General features: G+C 42.1%; 1 long non-coding RNA gene across 2 annotated transcripts in view; it reads left to right on the forward strand.

Moving 5' to 3' along the window:
- LOC114622469 overlaps positions 1–18272 on the forward strand; it is a 49712-nt gene extending 31440 nt beyond the window's left edge. Inside the window, exon 4 of one of the 2 annotated variants that reach the window (XR_003711598.1) lies at positions 18188–18272. This is a non-coding gene — a long non-coding RNA (uncharacterized LOC114622469). Of the gene's footprint in view, positions 1–17130; positions 17178–18187 lie in introns of those variants that run through there. The other variant, XR_003711599.1, reaches the window with a different exon arrangement.
- Positions 18273–24579: the final 6307 nt, after the last annotated feature.

Consider the following 24579-nt stretch of genomic DNA (forward strand, 5'->3'; position numbering starts at 1 on the left):
TCCTCCTCCTCCTCCTCCTCCCCCTCCCCCTCCCCCTCCCCTCCCCCCCCCCCTCCTCCTCCTCCTTCTCCTTCTCCTTCTTCTTCTTCTTGCACTGACCCTTTTCTTTTACTCTGTCTCAATAGTTTCTTCTGATACAGGAAGAAGCAATGCATAGCCTTCTTGGGGTATCCTGAGTCTAATGAAGATAAAGACCATGCAGAGGTGCATAAAGTGGAAATAAGATACCAAATGGGAGGCCTAAACATTCATTTCTAAGTTTGACTTGGTTCTGGGAGACTTTGAGGAGACAGAGTATCAAGGGGGCATAAAGACTCATTACTGAGAACATCATTATGATGAATGATATGTGTCCATATGTGTCCATAGTGAATATATGAGTTACAAGAATTTATTTTATGTTTTAAAAAAGGCAGATTGTCCTTGTCTGGACATTTCAACCATAATTGTCAGGAAGGAGTAATTCTTTTAGCTATGAACATAAATCCTTAAATTAAGAAGTAAAAAACAGTGTGCTTTTAGGGACTTTTAAAAAAATATGTTTCCCCAGGTAGTGAGTATCTTGCTTTATTAGACACTGCCTTGATTTCAGTGTTCCTTGTCTTGTTCTGATTTTAACTTCCAGATGTCAGGGATGACAAGCAGGAGGCTACCAGGATCAAAGTTGAGGTGAAAAAGGTGGATAAATGTCCAATCTGTAGTCAGCTGCTGTCTTAGGATATCTATTGCTTGTTGAAGCACTAGGGACAAAAGCAAGTTGGAGAGGAAAAGGGTTATTGGGCTTATACTTCCACATCCATAGTCCGTCACTGGAGGAAGTCAGGGCGGGAATTCAAACAGGGCAGGAACCCAGAGGCAGGAGCTGATGCAGAGGTCATGGAAGGGTACTGCTTACTGGCTTGCTTCCCATAGCTTGCTCAGTCTGCTGTATTATAGAATCCAGGACTACCACCCATAGTGGGCTTGGCCTTCCCCATCAATCAAATAAGAGCCACAGGAAAATGTCTAACAGGCTTGCCTAAAGCTCGAACTTATGAAGGCATTTTCCCAATTGCTTGTGTCAAGTTTACCTAAGACTAGCCAGCACAGCAACCCCAATGCCTATGAGGACCGGGGCTAAACCATAAACGAAGAACCCAGGTGGGAGAAGATAACAGTAAGGGGCACCCGCTCTTTGTCAATGAATGCGGGGCTCAAATCATGCCGCCATGAGTTCTAATTTGGTTTGTAACATACAAGATGAGTGCCCTTGATGATGAATTTTTTCTTCATTGCTTAAAAATGGGATAATAACAAGTTGCACATGAGTACACTTGGCACCGAAATTAGCATATAGGGAAATACTTAGTGCAGTGCCTCACATAAGTGGAGGCTAAATAAATGTTAAGTAGATGTGAATATCAATCTAACAGGCAAAAACAAAGGCCAGCAGTTGAAGATGCCTATGTTGGCTGTGAATTATTTGGGAATGGGTGAACAGCCAAGCCTCCTGGGCTGAATAACAAAAGGGACCCAATGAAAAGTCCTAGTTCCCAAGTGGCAAAGGCAAGGAGTAGAGTGCTTGAGAACATCCGGGTCTTGGTGTTTATGTTACAGTTATCACAGGGCAGAGCCAGGAGTTCTTGGAATCACATTTCTGCACAGGAGGAGAACCATGACATTACACAGAACTGGTTCTAATAGGGACAGTTAACACAGGTTACCAATGCGTCCAGAGCACTGCATCTCTATAATAAGTATTCTGATGGACCTATCTCACCATACCACACCAATTACAAGTGTAATGCCTCTACTTCAAACTTGGAAGGAGAGTAAATATGCTGGGACCCTTCCTAGCTCAGTTTTCTCTGTGAATGGAATCTGGGGTTGAAGCTGATGTATCACACCTATATATAAAGTCTATTCTTTATTAATGACAGAAGCTCCCAGTCAGAGAGGCAACTTTCCCATACCAGGTAGTCATTGGATGTACTTTATCTCCTACATTCTGATCGATGTGGTAAATCAATGTAGTAGACTCTCTCATGTGCCCTTCACCCACAGCTCTACTTTAGATCTACAGATTAAAGTCAAACCCCCCGATTCCTGTTTCAACTGACTTAAACTAGACACCTGTGACTGCTGGAAATTTCATCTTACTGTTCTTCTCCTCACCACTCTGCTTCTTAGGACGTCCTAGAGAGCTCATTTCCATTACAGCACTCTACACGTTCACCACAATGCGCTCTGCAAGCAGGTGGCCAGCACCTACACCTCGAGCTATTCTAAGATCCTTAGTGGTACAGCCAAGAGTAAGAATGGCTTTCCAGGCTGGGGCTCACTCACTCCGTAAAGGGCTTGCTTTATAATCACAAGGATCTGAGTTCGACACTCAGAACCTACCTAAACAAAACAAAACAAAAAATCATCTGAGTATAATAGCTTATGTTTATAATCCCAGTGTTGGAGAGGCAGATATATGCTGGTCCCTGGTGTCCACTGACCAACCAATCAGATGCAGGGTAATGGGAGACCCTGGCTTGAAAGCTGAAAGAAAGAAAGAAAGAAAGAAAGAAAGAAAGAAAGAAAGAAAGAAAGGAAGGAAGGAAGGAAGGAAGGAAGGAAGGAAGGAAGGAAGGAAGGAAGGAAGGAAGGAAAAGAGAAAGAAAAAGAAACAAATGAATGGCTTCCAAGAGAGATCATCTCACCTCGAGCTGTCTTCTGTCCTCTACACGATAGTAGGAACACAAATGTATACAAGTACTCATATAAAGACATGTGTGCCCCCCCACAGTCATACAACTGTGCCTCTCTCCGCTCACCGGGGTTCTTTGGCTCCTTGGGTTTGTCATCACACAGCGATGTAGTGCAGCTTTAAGGTTCTGGGCATGTTTACATCCTCCTGAATATTTCACAGATATCCTTTATTTTTTGTTGGTGGATAAATACCTGCAGGTTTTCACACCTGTTCTCCTTTCAGAAGAACGTGAATGTGAAAAAAAATATAAATAAATAATCGAGTTCTTTACTGACAGGTGGGTATTTAGCAAAGCTTCATGGTAATTAAAACCATATTCTAAATATTTAAATAAGCAACATAAAATATGAAAGTAAGTTTATATTCAATAATTTGCTACACATTATTCAAATATATCAAATGTTTCTTCTAAGCCTTTTGTTTCATGAGCGAGTTTGTCAGACTTCTCAAGGTTGACTTAGAAATTAAAGAATTTATAAGGTGCTCATTTTATATAAAACTTCAAAAATATTGTACCTTAAAAATACAAATATTAAACTGGGTGTGGTATGCACACCTTTAATCCCAGTCCCTGGGAGACAGAGGCAGGAGGATCTCTGAGTTCCAGGCCAGCCTGGTCTACACAGTGAGTTCTAGGACAACCAGGGCTACACAAAAAAACCCTGCCTTAGCGACAGGGCAAGGCCGAAGTGACAGGGCAGGACTACATTCTTGAGAAAGATAAGCGTACAGAGAGTTTTCATCTGATCCTGACTCATGTAGGTTGGGTTCCTTTGGAATGTTCCACTATTTTTATGTTATACCACCCTAGCAACCCCCTCACTCCCTCCTCATTTCCTTGGTTTGTGGTTTTTCCCTTTAAAAACACCCCTCAAACTGGCAGTCGGGGTCAATTCAGCTCCTGCGTGGGCATGCGAATTGACCGGCAGCTAGTTGTCACGCCCTAATAAATAACCTCGCAATTGCTCCGGTAAAAAAAAAAAAAAAAACCCTGCCTTGTAAAACTTAAAAAAAAAAAAACCCAAACAAAACCAAAAGACCCCAAATATTAGCATAATATCATCACTGTTCATGGGTATGATCTTTAAAATGTATTCATGTATAACAATTCATTATTTCTGACTGTTTTAAATCAATGTAGTTCCCATTTCACCTGATCCCAGAGCAAACTGAGATGAATATATCGGGGTTCACAGAGCTAGATTCTGGCTGTTAGGATAAAAGGAAGGCTTTTTAGGGAGCAAGAGTCTGCAGAAGTGACTCCCTGGTAGGCTGTCTCCTTATGCAAGCCATAAGGTGTTTGATGCACAAGTCCCAAGAGGAAGCACAGTCCTCTGTGGACTGAGGAACATGGGCACTTGGACACTTGCCATTTTTTCTTCCTCCCATTTTTTCTAGATATTTTGAATATTTGCCTATCTATTTCTGAGACTCAGGACGTGAAGCTTAGATGTCCTTTCCCCTTGCTAATAATAGTCATGCCTCCTTTTAATTGTCCGGAACCCTTGTCATGTGTGCCACATGTCAGTCAACAGGGACTTTAAAACTTAAAGGAAACAACAACAACCATGTTCTCTCCCTCTCTGATATAAACGTAGTTTTCTCCTAACTGTTGCTAACAAACATTTACATTCGTGTATGACACAAAACTGAACAGTGACTCGGAAAGGATATGCACAGATACTGTCCAAACACCCAGAGTGAGGAGGCTGGGCTGCTAAGCGGTCATAATTCTCACTGGCAGACTTGGCCATACCAATCTTGACATTGGGCAAATTAGCCAAGCCGACAGCAAATAAAAAGAAGACACAGGTGTGAGGGCACCTTCCTGCCTCCCGGGAGGAGCGCACTGTGTGCTGAAGGGCCGTGCACCTGCTCCATTGTTTCTGAGGGAAAAAAATAGCTTTTAAGAGCAAATGCTCTTGAGCCTCAAGCCTGGATGGAGACAAGAGACTCCTGTGTAATTTGAGGATAAATGAGCCTTTCCCTCTTTTATGATGGGTTATATTCTGTTAACTCTTTCAGGAAATGGCTTTAAGGCTCAATTTAAACATTTAACTGCTGCTTGCTTCAAAAAGAGTCGGGAATGGACTGAAGGGTTGGGGGATGTGATTCCTGGGATGGCTACTGTTGTTTAGGTGCACCTGCCTCAGGAGTCCCACACACGGGGCTGGAGAACACTACTCCGTGACAGGAGCCCTTTCTGGAAGTCCTAAGGAAAATGGAGTTGAAGAGGTTCTTCTTTTACCATCCTTGACACTCTGGGATGTTTCCATTCACATAAATCTGGGTTACTCCTCAGAGCAAAGTCCTGACAATGTAAGTGTGATCATCTTCTAAATAGAGCTGTTATTAGCATGGCAGGATCCCCCCCCCCTTCTTACAATAACCGCCTCAATGCCTTTAAAAATAATTCCTTGTTCCAGAAGTGTTCAAGGTCAATGCCGATTGGGTATCTGAGGGCTGTTCCAAATGCAGATCTTCCCATTCTTCTTCAGTGTAAAGCACCCTAAGTCCACCCAGACTCCCACAGTTCCCTGCCTCTGCTTCCCCAACCTTGCCTTTTGTCTGCCCTACCCTGAGCTGAGACAGGAGCAAAGAGATGGGGACCAAGCATAGATTCCTGTATACCATGTTAAAGTCAGTATGCAAGGCCTACAGTGGCCCCGGATGGTTTGCAGGTTATTTTTGTCTATCTTGTCTCTTTCTTAGTTTCTGCCTGGGGCAGCCTGCTTGTTATCTCTTCCCAGCTGTGATCTCACCTTCCTTTAGGTAAGTTCTGCTTAAGTTTTACTTCTAAAACTGTTCAACTTCCTGAGAGAAAATAGAGCTGCCTCTGCTGATTGGAACTTGTATGCCCTTCACAGATGCTGCACTTAAAAAGTTATTCCTTTCTCTCCTTCCTCTCCCTCTCTTTGTCTCCATCTCTGGCTCTGTCTCCATCTCTGGCTCTGTCTGTCTGTCTGTCTGTCTCATTTTCTGAGTATGTGTGGAGTGCGCGCGCGCGCGCGCGCGTGTGTGTGTGTGTGTGTGTGTGTGTGTGTGTGTGTGTGTAGCTCAAGTGTACGTTTTTAGCTTGTATAGTTGGCTCCCTGACCCAACATGGGTTCTGGGATCAAACTCAGGAACTCACACCAGGTCATAAGGCTTGGCCCAAGGCTTAAGTGTCTCTACCTGCTGAGCCATCCAGCTGGTCTGGTGCTGTGTTTTTTGACAGAATCTCTGAGATCCCACTGCCACCTCTTAGCCTAGCCTTCACAGCCTTCACTGGATTCTTTAAGCATGTGGCTACTGTGTCCAATGCATTTAGTCTAGGCTGGCAGAGACACCCCAAAACCTGGCCAGGCAGACACACTGATCCTTAGCCTCATCCTGTGCATATCTGCTAGATAAAGTGAGACACTCTCAGGACACCCAAATGAATGATGTTTTTGTGGTTGAGAATCCTACAAACTAAAACCTGGCTACTTTAAGGATATAAATTCACATAGCAAATGAGGGTTTTCATGTGAGAGCTCACGGTAGCCTCAGCTACGAGCAACACCATTCTCTTTAAAACACTCCCCATTTAAATGCAAGCACCGGGCTCTTGCTTTTCCAGATTTTTTATCCACAAAAGCTCTGTGACTCTAGCCACTAATATGACTTAAGTATCCTAAGTATCTAAGGGCAGTGTTGCTTTCCAGTGTGTCTGTGGTGCTAGGAACGCCCTTTGCCTAATCCATCTCGTTTGCCATTCATCAGCCACAGGCAGCTACTGAGCACTTGAAATGTCAACAGTGACATTTTTTTTTCTCTTCATATCACTTTTAATTAACTCATACTCAAACTTACATATGGCCATATGAGCTGCTGCTGGATGCCATAGTGCCTATCAGGTATTTAGAGAAAAATGGGATTATTTGATAAGGACACGGCCGAGATGGCATTTAACACTTGATACTAAAACTTTTGACAAGGACTTGGGGGAGGATGTTGAGTAACAAGGATGGGGGTGGGGTGGGGACTTTAATAATAAGTTTAATTTTTCCAAAGGATCTTTAGGATCCTGATTCAAAGGACCAAGTAACTGATGGTGGGTTTTATGTCGAACTGGGTACTAATAGTACTGTGTTCGGTTCCTTGAAACCACTGCCTGAAGCAAGACACTAAGTCCACAGAAAGGACTTCCCTTAGAGAAGCAACAGGCACCATTTGTTAAGCAGCTGTCATCTGTGATTCTAACTCTGTACCTGTAGTGGCACCCCAGTGCCTATATGGACAGAAAGCTTGCTGTCCATTGTCTCGCCCTCATTTTGAGATCGCTGGGGTCCCTGAGAGCAGAACAGAATTCATGTTCTCTGGACCCAGTTTTACATAGATGGGAAGAATGCTTTCTTGAGTTAAGAGCATCAACTTTAAACTATGTCTACTAGCCCTGAATATATGCATTTTTTTGTTTGCAGCTTTCCTCAAATTAGTATTTTTATTCTAGCTTACCCATATTGAATTGAGATGTTCGATGTCTCTGTACAAAAATGCCTGCACTATTAGAAACATATTTCTGTTACAGCCATATTCCATGAATGTCTTTGACATAGGGGCTGTGAGTCTAAGTCCTGTCAGGGTTATCCTTCATCTGGTTTCCATCACAGTGGTCTTCTAGAGCTGGAATTTGACCGTTGAATCCTAATGGCAGTTTCCATATCAGAGGTCATTGTTACTCAGTTACATGACAGCCCTCTGATATCTCGTCTTCAAGTCAAAGTCATGTAATGGTCCTCAGAAATGTTGGAAATTCAATAGCTGAGAAGTACAGTATGCCCGAGTTGAGCTACTTAGTCCATGACTCTTGAACCTCCTGACCTGGGTAAGGAGGCTTAGCACTGAGTTACCTTCCTAAATGCTAAATATCTTTGCACTGTAGGATTTGGGACAAAACGTCGTCAATGATAAAATCTAATAGGATCTCCTTAAGCAGAATTTATGTAAATGAACCCAGAATGCTCTTGAAAGTGACATCCTCCTAGCTCCGCCTCCAGTTGCAGGGATTTCTGTCGTGTACCACCCTTCCAAGCTAGACTTTAATTTAAAATTACAGAGAAGGGCTGTGAGTATATCTTAGTTCATGGAGAGTTTGTCTAACATGCACAAAACCCTGAGTTCCATCTTAACTCCATGTAAGCAAGCTATAGTGGTTCACATGAGTAATCTCAGCAGTTAGGAGGTAGGGGCAAGAGGATCAGGAGTTGAATGTTATCCTTGTCTACATAGTGAATTAGAGGCTGGTTGGGCTTATGGGAGACTCTGTATCAAACAATCAGACAAACAAATAAAAAATACAGGGAAGTAAAAACACTATAAATCTCTTCCACTTTTCAATGTATTTGTAACTAGGTATTTGAGATCTGAAGGCTATGGTCAGCACCATTTGATCTTCAACGAGTTTGCTCTTTTAGTTGAACCAAAGTTGCAGGGATCCGAAGACCTCCCTCCTGAAATCTGGAAATTGCCCCAAACTTTAGTTCTTTAGCTTCATGCATATTGGCTGTGCTTGCCTGTATGTGGATGTGTGTGTAGAGCCAGTGAAAGGAAGGTCATACATAGGACATGTCCCCTTCCTGCTCTTCTGTTACCAACGCAAGTTGGGCAGAGCCCAGGGTAGAACTCATTCTAACACCCTCTCTGTTTAGAAGTCAAAAATGGCTCCCTCAGCTGCAAGCAACTACACCACATTCCTTTTATTTTCCCCTGCTGGGGGAGGGAGAGAAAATTGAATAAAGATACACAGGGCAGTTTCCATACTTCTGTAATTTCCCCTGAATGGCTCAGATAGTGACTATTATTCTCCTCCCATTAAACACGGGGCCATCTGGGGCATAGAGATGCTGGGAGAGTTGAAATGTGACTGCATAGAACCCATTCTTTAACTGGATTCCCGCTTTTGTGTTGTGTGGACGGGAAGATATTCTGAACTTCTGTGGGAGCGTCCCAGCATCTTTATCGCTTTCACATCTGCCGCCGCAGGAATTGATGGTAATGTTGGTTATTATGGTGGTGTCTTCCTCCACTTAAAACAAGGCCATCTGGGGTTTGTGTGGTATCAGATGGATTAGCATTTTTTTCAAGCACTTTTCTGCTTTAGTAAATATATTTTACAGAAATTATTTCAGAGAAAGGGTTCTGATAATAATGATGGCAATCATCATAATAGGTTATTATGTGAGATGCCCTTCACAAAAAGTCCCTAGCAAGCATATTCCAGGACAGGCAAGGCTGGGAGTCCAACACCTGGGCTGGCCTCTGGGAGCAGCTTGGAGCAGTTGCAATGGCTCTGCAGGCTGTCTCAGAAAACAGCATGGAGCAGGGAGGCAAAATCTGCAGCATACAAGGGTAGAAAGCCCACTGTGTGTGGGGTCAGCTAACTGGTCAGGCTCTAGCTCTGTTGCTGCCTGGCTAAGGGGTCTTTGGAAAACTTAATAAATGTCAAAATTTCCTATTTGGAGAATGAACTAAAGGACTAATAGTGCCCACCGTGAGAGAAGTAAATCAGATAATGTGTGTGTGAAAGTCCAAGTGTGGCATTTCATCTGCCGACTTCATAAAAGCCTTGGGGAACTCAAGAATATCAGGGGATGCTACCCTAATAGCAAAGCCAGTGGCTTTTCTGTTTCCTCACTTCCTGGCAGATTTGCGCTGTAATAATTCATACTAAAGTGAGTGTTAAGCCTATCTACTGACTGCATGTAATTTTAACTTATGTCATAATTAAGTGCTCAGAATTCAAGCAAATCAACTTAATCCTAATACGTGACTCTAAAATGATGATAGGACTGGAATTGGGAGCTGTGTGAAGCTGGCTTTGAAACATCAACATTTAACCACTCTGTAATGTTATCTATATCACTGTTTCTAGTATTTTCATGAAAAGAATACAACATTTGATTATAAAGATATTACATAATTCATCCAGTGCAGACTCTGTTATGAATTGATATACTTCTGATTTTAGTGTGTGTGTGTGTGTGTGTGTGTGTAAACAGTATTCATTAGAAGGACTTAGAGTTGTTTGAGGACTCTGAGCTAAATAAAGATAGATTGCTTCCTAATAACATATGTTAACATATATTTTTACTTAATGAGTTGTTTTAAGAATATAAACCCAAGTTTGTCTCTTTACACAAATATTTGCTTTCCTCTATTGTGTAGGCATGTGCCAAGGATTCTATTTCATAGTGCCATCTAGAATAGCACGTTTTAATCTGTTTAGCAAACTTAAGAAGAACTAACAGCCCAGAATCCTATCTTCTTAGAATCTCTTGCAAAATGAAAGACAATTCTCTTTCAGAAATTATGCTGTGGATTGTGAGTCTGACCGAGATGTGGTGAGAGATGTATGAAATGTTAGCATGGGCTGGAGTGTCAGGTCACAGGCATGGCCGGAATGTCTTGCTTACAAATTCCTCCTTTATCTTCCCTCCCTGTCCTCTGCTGCATTGGACTGACTTTCCAGAGTTTCCTGGTTAGCTGACCTTCCTCCCAGCTTCCTATAGAGACATTAGAAGGTGAGATGAAGGGAGAAGCTAGCTTTTATAAGTTACTTGTCTTGTGTGACCAAAGACCCAAGAAGAAGCAACTTAAGGGTGGGGGGGCTTATTTTGGCTCACAGTTCTGGCGAGTACAGCCCATCACTGAGGGGAAAGCAGGAATTCAAGAGGATGAGGTAGGTGGATACATCCAGCAGTTAGAGCAGAGTATGGACAGGAAGTGGGCACTATCAAAGATCAAGCTCCACCCCCCAGTGACACACTTCCTCCTGACATCTCTACAACTTCCCCCAAGAGGATACCATATGAGGACCAAGTAATTGAACACCTAAGTCTATCAGGAACATTTCCTATTCAAACTATAATGAAGCTCTTCTCTCCTTCCCCTTTGGGTGGCAGTACCCACAGTGGTGTCACCCCCATCCTCCACAGATGGTCTTCTTGAGCTGAGTCTTTATTGGGTGACATTTACCCCTGTGGTTCTCAACATCTCCCCTTTTATTGCTCCTGGCCTAGGCAAGGTAGCAGCTTCCTGTCCTGATTTCTTGGTGACCCAATCCTGCTGAGATTCCAGCACTCCTATCGCCTGTGTCATCAGCTTCTTGCACTGCTCTCCTCTGCTCTTCTGTCTGAAACACTGAACATGGCTGTTGTCTTATTTTAGTCCTGACTGAAACCACCATTGTATCACCCAGTGGTCTGCCTGTCCTTCTAAATACTAGGACTCCCAGAATTCCTCAAGGCTTGCTGCTGGCATGGGGACAGGGTTGGAGAAGAAGAGGACAATTGTGGTAGGGCCCTACCAGCTTTGAAAATATAGCAGATATTAAATAATTGTTCTTGAATTTTAGATATTGAATTTTTGATCTTAAGATCAAATAACACTAATGTGTTTGAGTCTATGATAATTGTATGTTTGGATAAAATGTGTCCTCTAGTCTTATCATGTATAGAGTCTTCTGTTACCTAAATATGTGAATAGACAAATGAATAAACCAATCAATCAGTCTGACAACCAGCCAACGAGCAAAGAATATTGAAAGTCAGATGAATGAGCAAACAGGTGAGAACAGAAGCATGTTAGCAGCCACATGCCTATAGTTGGTATCAGTTATTGATTTGTAGGCTTATGTGGGAAAGTTCTTTTCATGTCTTTGGACTGCATTCCCTTCTGTTAATGAAGATTTTTTTTTCACTTGGAAGACTAAGTTTATTGTGAACATGGATAGACCAATTGAGAATGGCTTCTGTTTACATTGATGGGAAGGAGGCCCAGCAGTGCTGCTGTTATGGGCATGCTTAAAGAACACTAACCATGTACGTCATTCTGGGTAAGCAGACTGGGTGTGATGCTCTGTCTCTCCATTTTACTGGATTGGTTTATGAACAACCATACTCTGTTCAGAGCAGCAATGGAAATGAGAAAATCAAGCATTATTATGATTACTGAATTATAAAATAAAGGCTCCCTTTCCATTTTAGCCCCAAACTCTATCCATCATTCAACTAAAGTGGGAACTCTTGCAGATAAGGGTACTCCATAGTTACTGTTGGATGAGAAGTGTTCTCTGTAAGCTCATATATTTAAACAGTTGGTCCACTGTTCTTGCTACCATCTGAGGAGGTTATGGAACATCAGGATATGAAGACTTGCTGGAAGAAGCATGTCACTGGTATTAGGCTTTGAGAATGTATTACCTCACCCAAGTGTATTGCCTCACCCCACTTTCAAATTTTTTTCTTTCTGTTTTCCATGTGTGGTTATAGATGTGATCTCTCAGCTTCCTGAACCAGTCCCATGCCACCATGTTTTCTCATCATTATGGACTCTCCTTCTGGAACTGTTGGCCCAAATAAACTGTCTTCTATATACCCTTGTCATGGCGTTTTATCATAGCAACAAAATGTAACTAATGCAACTCCTTATGGCCTGATATGGATGCTACATGGGATAAACCATGAGAGTTTCTGGTTAAATTTGATGCACCAAATGTATAGGCTTCACGAACGTGTAGGCTAGGATCCAATGCTAAATAGAAAATGTCAGAGTGAACCTAAGAGCAGAATTCAAGACAGGGGCCTGGCAACAGTTTGATAGGTTTTATGCATCTTGAAGGTAGAAGCTTTAAAAATGGGGGAGAATCCTCTATAGCATGAGTAGCAAGAGACGAGAGTTTCATTTCCGTTTTCCTTGGTCAGGGGGAGCTCTGGCAGTCCATGATTATCAACAGGACTGGTGACAACAAAGGTGAAGAGGAGATGGCTGCTTCCAGGAATCTTGGTTTAGTTTCAATAACTCACACAGCATGGAAAAAGTTAAGGATTGATCACTGACTGACTGAATGCAAGTTCTGCAAAACTATGAATTCAATTTTGTTATATCAAGGAATTCCTGCTTCTGATATTAAATAAAAACAGGGACTATGATGGCCACTCTTGGTCCAGCATAAGTCTATATGAATATTTCTCAAACTAAAAAAAAAAATTCTAATTCCAGAGGAGCTTGGGTAGGCCTGTAAATATAAAGCAATTGATGGACAAATTTTGGAATTTTATTCATGCAAATATGTTTGTTTCATTAGCTCAAACTTATACTATTTCCATAATATCAAGTAATCCTAAAATGAGGTTATGTGGGCATCATTTCAGTCAGGATTATGGATGGCTCCTCAGTCTTATTTTTATTAAGTTATTCTTATTTTGTTAGGGAAGTGACAGATAAATATTGTGGTTCATAGAGATATGTGATTGTGAGTGGCCTTTTGCTTGTGAATATGTGTGCACACATGCTCCTATGTTTGCAGTTGGGTTGCATATATGTGCTTGTATGTGCACATGAGTGTATACATGTAAAAGCCAGAGGCCAATCTTGAGTGTCTCCCTCCACCTCTTCTCAACTGCTCATGATTATATTTTGAGACATAATCTTGAGCTAACCCTGGAAGTCGCCAATTCAGCTGGGCTGGGTGGGCTTCTCCTTGGTGCTGAGATCATATGGTCAGACTTTTCCCACAGATGCTAGCGATTTGAACTCAGGTCCTCATACTTGTGTGGCAAGCACTTTACTGCTTGAGCTACTCCCAGACCAGTCATTTTTTTTTTAAAATGTGTTTTGCATTCTTAAGACTTAATTTAGGAATCATTTGCAAAGGCTTAAAATGCAAATGAGAAAATTTTTATTTAAAAATTATGCAACTTGTCAGAAATATCTTACATTTCTTATAGCTAGCCCAACACGTCTAATTATTGTCATAAGTAAATCATAAACTTAAAAGCTAGACAAATAGCAAAGCCAAGTGAAAAGCGAATTAAAGCAAAGCAAATACAAATATATCACTGGAGGCCACAAAATTACCTGCAGTAAGACAGAATCACATGAATGTGCTTCATTTTCTTTTGCTATTTCACAAATGCTAACAACCCTGAGAGGAATGTGAACAATCATGGGGCTAGTCTAGCATTGACGGAATAATACTCACAGGCTATAAAAACGCTAAGTACATGCCTGAACTTCAGGGAGCACATTTTGTAAAGACCCGCCTCTTTTGAAGATCATTAGAGCTAGAACCTTCATTGGCAGGATATATCTGATGTGAATTTCCTATATTCATGAAAATGCACTTGAACAATCATCTCATCTATCCCATAACAGGTGACCCTGATAGTGAAAACAAATTCATTGGTCACTTCAGTGTATTGAGATTTGGTACAGATTTGAATATTTCAATTCTTCAGTGTGTGTGTTAGAAATAAATTCTGAGCTACCATTTTCAGAAGCAGACCCATCCCTCATAGTGTCTACCCTACTAGATGAAATTTAGTCTGCCCAAATTGACAAAAATTTTTTTCATCTATAGCACCTGTCTTAAATTAACTCTTTAATTTTTTTTAACATTGATTGATTGGTACTTGGGATTGAATCTAGGACCTGTGCATGCTATGCAAGCAGCCTACCCATTGGGGTGTATCTCCAACCCTAACCTGCATCTTAAAGGAAAAACAGATTTTAATGCACAGAGGAAAGTATTGATCAATAGAATTTGTGGCAAACAATTCCTTATACGCCCCATTCCTTTAGGTTCCTTTATGCCCCATTATGACATTGATCCAGCCCTCACTTACCAAACAAGGTGGCTCTGCAAACCTTTCCTGATCTGCATTTTGGTGAGAGTGATGCTGTAAGAAATTCTGGAGACTGTGGGAATAGCAAAGACAGCAGCCTTGTAAACAATGTCTGTGACTTTGTGTGCTCATGGGGAGACAGACTCTTCATTCTGGAAAGAAGCCCAATTATAAGACAGCATCCATAGTGAACCTCAAGTTATTTTTAAGGCTATTACTGACTTTCCCAAGGAACATCAAGTAGTACTTAATAAGTCAATTGTTTCCTAAGGGAAAGGAGAATGTCGCTGTCTCCACAGTGGCTCACAGACAGCCTATGTGAACAATTTGAGTATCTCTCCTGCCCATTTGTATTTTTTTATTTATATGTTTACTGCAAATCATAGCCGTGTTTTGTGAATTTTTTTTATTTCACTATTTTATGGTCATGTTGTAACAAATATTTTCCCCTATGGAACTGTAGATTTTTATAACTCCGACTTCAGAGTAAACAACACACTGTCTTGCAGGCAACATATCTGACTCTCGTCTCTACCTTTGCCCTTCTCCAACTGTCTCAGGCTGTTTACATAAATCAAGTTTAAAAATAAAGAATGGTGACTTTCTGGAAAAGAAAACCTTCGAGACCAGCCAATAACTATTTATACAATTGCCAAGTATAAGGTGAGAATTTCTGGGATGCATTAAGGCACCTCATCAGCTATATCTAGTGCCCATAGAGCCACACAGGATGATCATAGCTAATTGGAGAGAAAAGTTGTATAACACAGTGGTTGGTTCAATTATTTCTCTTCAAGTTCAAATTATGAGTTTTCAAAGTCTGAGCTCCCAGGATAAGAATGTGACCAAATTTGAGGATTCAGAGTTGAGGTCTTCTCTTTGAGTTTCTTTCTTAGAGACCTGACTGGTCTTGAACTCACTGTGTATCCTGAGCTATCCTCAAATGCATGATCCCCTTCCTTCAGTCTTGAAAGTGCTAGGATTACAGGCATGTGCCACCACACCCGGCTGGTCTTTAGAAGAGTAATGAAGGCTGAATTACATGACTGGTATGCAATACGTAGGCTATTGTGAGGACACAGGAAGAAGGCAACACCTACAAGCTTCAAAGTAAGTATTACCATACCTTGGCCTCACTCTTACGCCTCTAGCATGGCGCGTCAGTATTTTCTTATATGTAAGCCACTCAGTTTGTAAGGCTCTGGCAGCTGAGTAATTTCTCACCATCCTGGCTACCTAGGAGAGAGTGGGAGGCCCGTAGCTCTACCCCACAACAGTAGTGATGGGGACTACACATCTTTCTGCTTTAACATCCACAGAGTAAAGATTAACTAATCACATCTACCACCATAAGGGGCTCCACAAAGACTTGGTTAAGGTTTCTAAGATACGTGAAATCTATATAAGCTGTAGTTAATTGACTACATTATGCCCATAGTTAGGAAGCAGAGAGAGATTAATAATGGTGTTTAGCTCATTTTTTCTCCTTTATTTTTATTTATTGTCGTGTGTGTGTGTGTGTGTATACATACACATATACATGTATACTTATTTATTTTGCGTTCTGGTCACTGCTCTCACTTTCCCTCTTTTATGCGGTCTAGTCTTTTATCTCATGGCTTGGGACTACCCATGTTTTATATGTGTCTCCCTGCCTTAAATAAGCAACTCTACAGGCTCTCTTAAAGTTATATTCACAGATTTGTGTTCTATCTATGTCATTCTAAAACTTGTCAAACTGACAATTGACACATTATAACATCAAGGTTTGTGTTAGTTAGGTTTTTGTTATTTCTTAATATTAAGATGTGATAGTTAATTATAATGATCGACTTGTCAGGCTCTAGAATCCCCCAGGAGACATACTTCTGGGAATGTATTGTGTTTTTAGATTGTATTAACTGAGATGGGAAAACCCAACCTAAAAGTGGGCAGCACCATCCCATGGGATCCTTGACAGAATAAAAAGGAGATAGCAAGCTAAGTCCCAGTATTCTTGAAATGAAACGTGACCAGCTCCCTCACACTCCTGCTGCCATGAATTCTCCAGCAAGATTGGTTATACCCTTGAATGGTGGTGAACCAGAATAAACCATTCCTTTCCTAAGTTTCTTATTTCAGGTATTTAGTCATAGTGGTGAGAATAGAGGGTAAGACATAAGTATAATGCCAAGAACATTGCCTTAAGTAGACCAAAGTTCAACCCTGAATCCTGCTACTAACTGGCTATAGCTCTGCAGAACACTCTGAGACACTGTGAGTAGAGTGACGATAATTTGCTCTTGTGGGTGCTGGGAGAGTTAAGGGTTCACTGAACATAAAGAGCAGGGGATTGCAGCCCAGGAAATACACTGTCTCCACCCAGGCCTCCATATTGTGTCAGCCCTGGCAACAGGCCTCAGGGATGAAGACAAGGCAGCAAGGATTATCAGTTCTTTGCATTCTAACAACAGACCTTAGTTCCTGTCATCATCAGTTTTATTACTTCCAAGTGTTTATGCCGCAGTGTCTCTATTGGCCACCATCTTTCTTCCAAGTGACTGTCTCAGCTCCTTAGGTGAGTCTGTCTCATTATTGAGATCCCCTGTGAAGGGAATGATATGTATCTGTAGTTATGGTGTCTAGTTGACGATGGGAGGTTCTCTTGACTTCTTTCCAGTGGTGGTGGTGGTCAAGGGGCTCATTCTGTTGCTGATGCTGATACAGAGGATGGTATCTCTGACTTAGACTATTCCTCATACTCAGGATCCAGAAGAGATGCTCAAAGATACAGCAGAAGACTGAAAGCCACCCCATTTTCCTCAGAAGAAGTGGTCCTTGGAGCAGACATCTAGACCATACTTTGTCTGAGAGGCTGTCTTGAGGCCAAAGGCTCTTCACTAGCCTGGCCCAGGTGATTCACAGAAAGAAACTGAGTATTCATAGGTCAAGCAAGGGCTTCCTCCTTGGCCCCATAGTTCCATGGGAGTTCAGCTTCCTACCAGCTCTGTGATTAGGACAGGAATCAATGCCGGAGGCCCTGATTACATTATCTCTATGATAGAGTAATAGCAGTTCTGGTCGTGGGCCAGATCACAACCTGCAGAATCAGAACATCAGTAGTAGTCTGTTCCTCTACATGTTAGAAAGTGACTCTTTGTGGAGATAATGCTATTCACAAATTGAAATAAGGCTGTGGGAAGGATAGAGAGCAGGGCTAAACAACTTTCCTTAGAGAAGAGGGAAGCACACATCCAGGCATCGGAGGCCAGACATCTCCTTGTCAGAGAGAGGCCTGTAAGAAATGTACTTTACTAGCACAGGGAAGCCTGCTAACACCTCCATCTTGGCGTTGTCACCTAGATCTATGAAGCTGCTCATCCCTTGTACTTACAGTATTTCATCCATGATGCTTTCGTCTGGCAGCCCAGCAAGCAAACGCATAGCCTTCTAAGTTTATTAGATTACGACAGAACAATATTAGGGAGGTCATTGAGGACAGTTGGAAACCCTCACCACATTGTCAGTGATATCCTGACTCTGGTCTAGAGCAACCTGTGTCCTAGGCTGTAGTTCACCCAGAGCCCTGGATGTACACCCGTATGGTCAAGTGTAGGAATGTGTATACATGTCTGTGTGCTGCATGTCCTCTTTCCATTTCACAGTGTTGAGGTAGATTAGTGAGTGCCCACGTCTCCTCGTCATAGTTTTGTCTAACTGAGGAGTTGGGGCCTCCACTTCCGTACTTGTGCAGGACTGTTTCAGCTCTGGCAACGTGTATAGGACTGTGTGATGATTAGACAGTGTTTTCCTGTTCTTGCAGGTCTCCATTTTCTTCTCGTGGCAGAAGCAGAGGGTACTGAAGGTTGCCCAGAAGCCCAGCATTTCAGGACTGGAGCTCTCCTCAGGTAGGAGAAAGCTTTTTCTAGACCTCTGCAGAGCTGAGGGCTGCCGAGGCAGAGCCCAGGTCATGAGGAGGCCTCTGAAGACCCATGAGGTGCTCATGTGGTTCAGTTACGTCTGTCTGTGGGTAGCCCATATTGCTGAGCAGTGTATCTCTTACAGGAAAAGTTTTTAAATGTAGTTTAATCATCCACTGCCATACAATTAGCATTTTCAAGTGGATCTGAGTTAGCAGAAGCAGATGGTTTATCTCCTCTAGTGTTCCGATTTGGACATTCTATCATCTCTACGTCTCGTTCTGTCCTTACAGCGCTCAAGGAATCACTCCGATGCCGGGCACTGTTTTGACTTATTTAATGAGGACATACTTTCCTGTAGTAAACATGATTTCCAAATACTTTAACTCGAAAGCTTCTGCTTCCTCTCTGGTGTAACCAGTCATACCACATTCTCTGAGCAGTTAGTGGAAAAAGAGAGTGAAACCCTCACACACAGCATCTTGCAAGCATGTCTTTACAACGCTCCAGTTGCTGTCTTCACTCCTGTGAGTTTTCAGAGTCACCCCCTTCAAACAATGGCAGAAACATGTATAGTTCCCTGAGCCGTGTCACATGATCACACAGTCTGCAACATGGAGAAAGACACCACAGGCATAGATTGACCTGGTCAAGACAGATGTTTTGGATACTGAAGAGCACAGTTGGAGTCCACCTCTGGATGAAGGACAAAACTCTGTCTCTATGTTCAGATACTGAGGATGACCTGTGACAGGGACTCACAGAACACTCAATTCTCCTGTTACCTTTCTCAGTAGCTTTTATGGGACCACTGAGGCAGAAGTCTTAGCAATCTGTGTATAGAAACAGACTCCACAAAAGTTTAATCTAATCTGTAGGGTAGCAATGAACCCCACTATTTAGACAGCCTGACCAGCAAACTACAGCCTTCTGCCAGAGCCCTGGCTCCTGTGCGATACAGATTGCTTGTGTCCCCTAGGGATATGATATCCTTGGGGACACCCACCTTCTATGCTCCTCCAGTGAAGTGAGCATTTCCCTTCTGTCAAGGAGGGAACATTGTTTTCATACATGCTGCTGTCTACTCTCTAGTGCTTCCAAATAAGCATTCATAACTTACCCAACACACAACACAAACAGCATACACATAAACATATACACAGAGAGAACACACATACACACAGAGCACACACCCACACAAAGGTGCATTCACAGAGAGTACACACACATATATAATATCCATACCCCACAAAACATATTACACACATGTACATTCACACACAGCATATACTGTATATACATACATAACATCTGTACCAAAGCCAACACACTACACACCCATGTGCATTCACTCATACACTATATACACATAGATATATGACAGCTGTACCTCACATAGCTTTCCACCCCCTCCCACACACACATGCATTCACACACAGCACATATACAGATATGTGCATGCACACACAGCACACATTGCATGTGAACATATATGGCATCCGTACCCCTTTCATATACATAAGAACACACACACACATATACACATAAAACCACATAGAAGCATATGTATGCCCTGCACACATATCCTTCCAAACTTGGGGCCACCATATTAGACTCTGCCTCCATGGTAGCCTCAAACCCAAACAAACCATGAGAGATTTAGCTGCCTTGTGTAGAACTCAAGTCTAAGCTAACCCTTGCTACTTTCCTGAAGGTGAGGGGCTGTGTGAAGAGGCATCAGAAAAAGTCTGGCAGAGAAAGAGCTGCAGAGCTCATAGATTAATCTGTCTATATTTGACTTTCCTATAATTGCTTTGCAGAGGACTCTTTCCTTTATTTTAGGAGTTGATTCCCTAGAATAGTGTTTATCTTAATACCCTAGACATTTTAACACCCTTTGCTCTGCATCTAGCACAGATGTCCTGCTCTCACTTCCCTCACCCTCTTCCAGTTTTACCTTCCAGTTCACACAGCACCAGCATCATCATGAGTATGGACTCTGTGATATCTAAAAATTCACTGCACCCTCCAAACCTCAGCCTCATGCCTTTATGGTTTGTGAACAATAAACTACGGGCAACTCTTGGCCTTTTCATGTGCCGACTTTTTCATTTAATTGCACATCCTTACTATTCTCAACTTGTACCCATACCAAGCATCTCAAATGCCTTTTTTACTTCTTAAACTATGCGCCTACCTGATGTCAAAATTGTATACACATGTTTCTTTCCTTCTTCTCACTGCCTTTCCATGGGAAGGGAGTGTTTTCCATCTCAGCAGTGGACACTTGGACCACTTCTCTATCCTCTCTTATGGGTGACATCATTCCCTCTTCCCCCTTTAAATACATGGCTGCACTGTTAGTCCTGGATGTCCGTTTCTAGCCCAATCACTTTCTCTCCTGAGCCACATGCTCAAATGTTCATGTACCCCTTAACACATCTCTCTAAGATCTAAGGAGCATCTGGAGATAGTGTGCTTGGCCCCTACTCATCCTTCCCACCAGCCTAGGCTTCTTATTGTTAGAACCACCTCAGTACCACCTCAGGCAATGGCAGTTTCTTTCTTCCATTTTACAGATTGTGCTAACAGGTTTTTCTCCTCTCTTTCTTTTATATCCTGTTTTTAAAATATGTCAGTAAGTTGTTGAATCCCCATATACTCCCCCAATCTAATCATGTGTGACTGTTATCTTGTCACTCATCCTGGATGGGTTGCCAACATCTTAGGCTTTCTGTTTAAATCCCTGGTTCCTAGCATCAGTTCTTACCAGCTGCTAAAGTAATTCTTTCTAATACAACAAGGCAGTTTGTACTTAGGTCTTTTTGACAGCTTCCTACTGTCTTTGGGGTAAAAGCTCCATTACTCTCAATTGTCCACTACCCTACAGGATTGGCCTCTTCCTTTATTGGTCTTAATCCTGATCTTCTCCCTTCAGTTCAATCAGCTTATCTCCACCAACCTCAATCTACTAAGCTTGTGTCCACCACAGGACTTAAGATAGTCACTCAGTAGACTTGTCTTCTTGAGTGGCCTTATTGGATCCCCTAGACCACCAATACAATGCTATGTTTTTCTTCTACCACCGGGTTTTACTTGAACTTTCTATCACTTGGCGTTAGAAAAGACAACAGGGTATGGGAGAAGACCAGAAAAGTGACTCCTGGACACTGGGGACCAGTGTGGAGTGGCCTCACAATTTTATTGATGTCTTTATTTAGCTTAATGAGTTGCAACGTGTGTCCTCTGCTCTCTATTCAGGTCTTAATACAAATCACGTTAATTACATTTCCTTGTATTTTCAGTGTCTGAAAAGAATCTAGAAGGCAGGGTCTTGCTGTTGCTTGGTGTTTAATTCCTAGAATCTAAAACCATGTCTGGCTTCTAGCAGACAGTCATTAAATCTTTCTGGAATAAATGAGTGAGCGAGCAAGTAAATTAATGGAGGTAGATGATGACTTAAGAATAAAAACAGGCTCATATTTCCAAGTTCAAAATATATAACATAAATCTTTTAAAATTGTTCAAACTTAGACATTTCATTAATATAGAAAAACAGTAGGAAGGATTAGCACCAGATACATGCCTCTATCTTTTCTTTTCCTTCTACCAACTAGAAAAATCTTATGCCACAGAGGCTTGGGAGTGTAGTGTGTGCTAAGATAGAGGGGGGAGAGCATCTGGAAGTACAGCAGAAGGTGACGGAGGGGGAGAGCATGTAGAAGTACAGTGGAAGGTGACAGAGGGGGAGAGCATGTAGAAGTACAGTGGAAGGTGATGGGGTAGGAGGGATTCTTGGATCTCTGGGACAAGTTTGCAAATCCCGTGTTTCTGCTTGTGAGCTTTCCTCAGTTTGAATAAACTGAAGTGTAGCGGCTGAAGTTTCAGATGAGAGAAATCCCTTTCTGACTTCCCCAGGGGCTGCTGAGGTGGTGTTAAGATTTGGGTTGGGTCCTGCAGTGCAAGAAGATTAAATAAGGAAAGCTGTGAAGCTGTGAGTCACCCTGGTTTAGCTGAACATCACTTCTGCCTCTTATTAAAGTCTGCAATAAAGCACACACACACACACACACACACACACACACACACTCATCCAGACACGCTCTATGGAGATGAAGTTGCAGCCCAGTGTGTGACGGAGTTAAGACCCCTAAACATGGCAAATGAGAGGGTAGAAAGAAGCAAGAGGCCTAAGGAAGGTCAGAGCTTAGTGGTCACTGATGGTAGCCCAGTGGAAGAAGAGCCTGTAGTGACTCATGGGGAACAGGAGTAATGAATGACAAGCCAGGAAGAATCATATTTCATGGTATAGAAAATGGAGTTGTTCAAGTATGGGAGTAGATGTTATGGTTTGGAGATGAAATGTTCTCTAAAAAGCATATGTACTACAGTCTTGGTCAGCAATTGGCAAAATCAATAATGGAGAGGTGATTGGATTATGGATGAGTTGGTCCCTTCATCTATTTATAATTTAATGGTGTGGCAAGGTGGCACTGTAGAAAAAAAGTCCTGGCAGGAGGGAGGAGGTTAGTGGACCTTGCCTTTGAAGTGTGTTCAGATTCCTCATCTTATCTCTGTTTCTTGGCTGCTCTGAAGCAAGAAGCCCTGATACACCAAACTCTTTCCACCAGGATGCTTTCCCTTTGCTTGCCACAGCCTAAAACCCTAGAATGGGCTGACCAGAGACTAAAATCTCTAAAATCATGAGCCAAAATGCATATTGACTTTTTGAAGTTGTTTATCTCAGGGTTTTTTTGTTTTTTTTTTTTCCACAGTGACCAAAAGCTTAATAGAATGGATGACAGACAGGACTTCAATTCTGGAAGGCCACAGAGATTTCTATGAAAGTATTGTGTTTAAGACTTAAGAAGTGTTTAGGAGTTCTGTGTGTCCCAGTTAGGGTGGTGTGATGAAACACAATAACCAAAAGCAAGGTAGGGAGGAAAGGGTTTATGTAGCTTATACTTCTATCACGTGACATGCTATCACTGAAGGAAGTCAGGACAGGAACTCAAGCAGGGCAGGAACCTGGAAGTAGGAGCTGATACAAAAGACATGGAGGGATGCTGCTTACTGGCTTGCTCTGAATGGCTTGCTGAGCCTGCTTTAAAGAAACCAGGACCACCAGTCTAGGGATAAAACCACCTACACTGGCACCCACCTCCCCTGTCAATCACTGATTGAGAGAACCCTACAGGCTTGCCCACAGCCTGTCTTATTGAGGCATTTTCTTAATTGAGAGGGTCTATTCTCTCAGACGATCTTTTCTTGTGCTAAGTTGACATGAAACTATCAGCACACTATGAAAAGGACAGAAATCTAGTAGTATATGAGACAAAGACTACAAGCCTGTGTGGAGACACTGTGGTTGAACAAACTATGACACATCCACATCACAAAAGCAACTAACTCACCCAATACTGGGGTAGAGGAGCATTTGTTAGTAATCTGAGATGTACAGAGATGTGATGAGGACCCAAGTCCTACTGGACCTAAAGTTGGGCTGCATCCTTTGGGCTATGAGAATGTGAGGTGCTTGGCACTGGCCACTATGGCCCTCATGCTCACCACATACTGTAGCATTCCTCCTTCCATTTGTATGTGATAGTCTATGTGAAAGGGAAGTTGTCTGATGACTTTGACACTCACCCAAGAAAAGAAAACAGAGTAAGAAGAGAAACATAAATTCAATTCTAGTTCCCACTGAGAGTTCTCTGTATCACCCAGAGCACCATTGAAGAACAGGCTAATATCAAGATTTCATGAGAAAATGGGCATTATGGAGGCCTGGCCACAGCATAAGAAATGACATGTTCTTGCCTCTGTGTCTAAGCTTAAAGCAGACGATGCACTGAGGACAGCAGGGTAGGTAACACTTGCCTATCATAGCTGAAGACACACATAAATATATAGGGAATCACAGAAGGGCTCAGGTATCTTCAAGACCCATTAGAGGTGACAGGGAAGGTTCCTTAGTCAAAACTACCCAGCTATGTCCAAAGGAAAATTATGTATGGGTTAACTGTTTCTAGGAATACACATGGCCATGGACAGCGACATGTGCTTTCAACCTGATATTTGGTTCTCTGGAACATGCTTGGAAACCAAATGTCTTCCTACCAAGTTTCTGTCATCAATGTAGGTCTGTCATTGTGGAGATATCTTGGTTTTGATTTAAAATGTTATTTACTGAAGACTCACCTTGACATGATCCTTGTCATCATCAGGACTTATTGGGTGTAACAGATGAAGAAAAACAAATAAAAAAATAAATAAGGAAATAAAGATAGAAATA

The sequence above is a fragment of the Grammomys surdaster genome, unplaced genomic scaffold (genome assembly GCF_004785775.1).
Source record: "Grammomys surdaster isolate TR1022 unplaced genomic scaffold, NIH_TR_1.0 188, whole genome shotgun sequence".
Lineage (NCBI taxonomy): Eukaryota > Metazoa > Chordata > Mammalia > Rodentia > Muridae > Grammomys > Grammomys surdaster.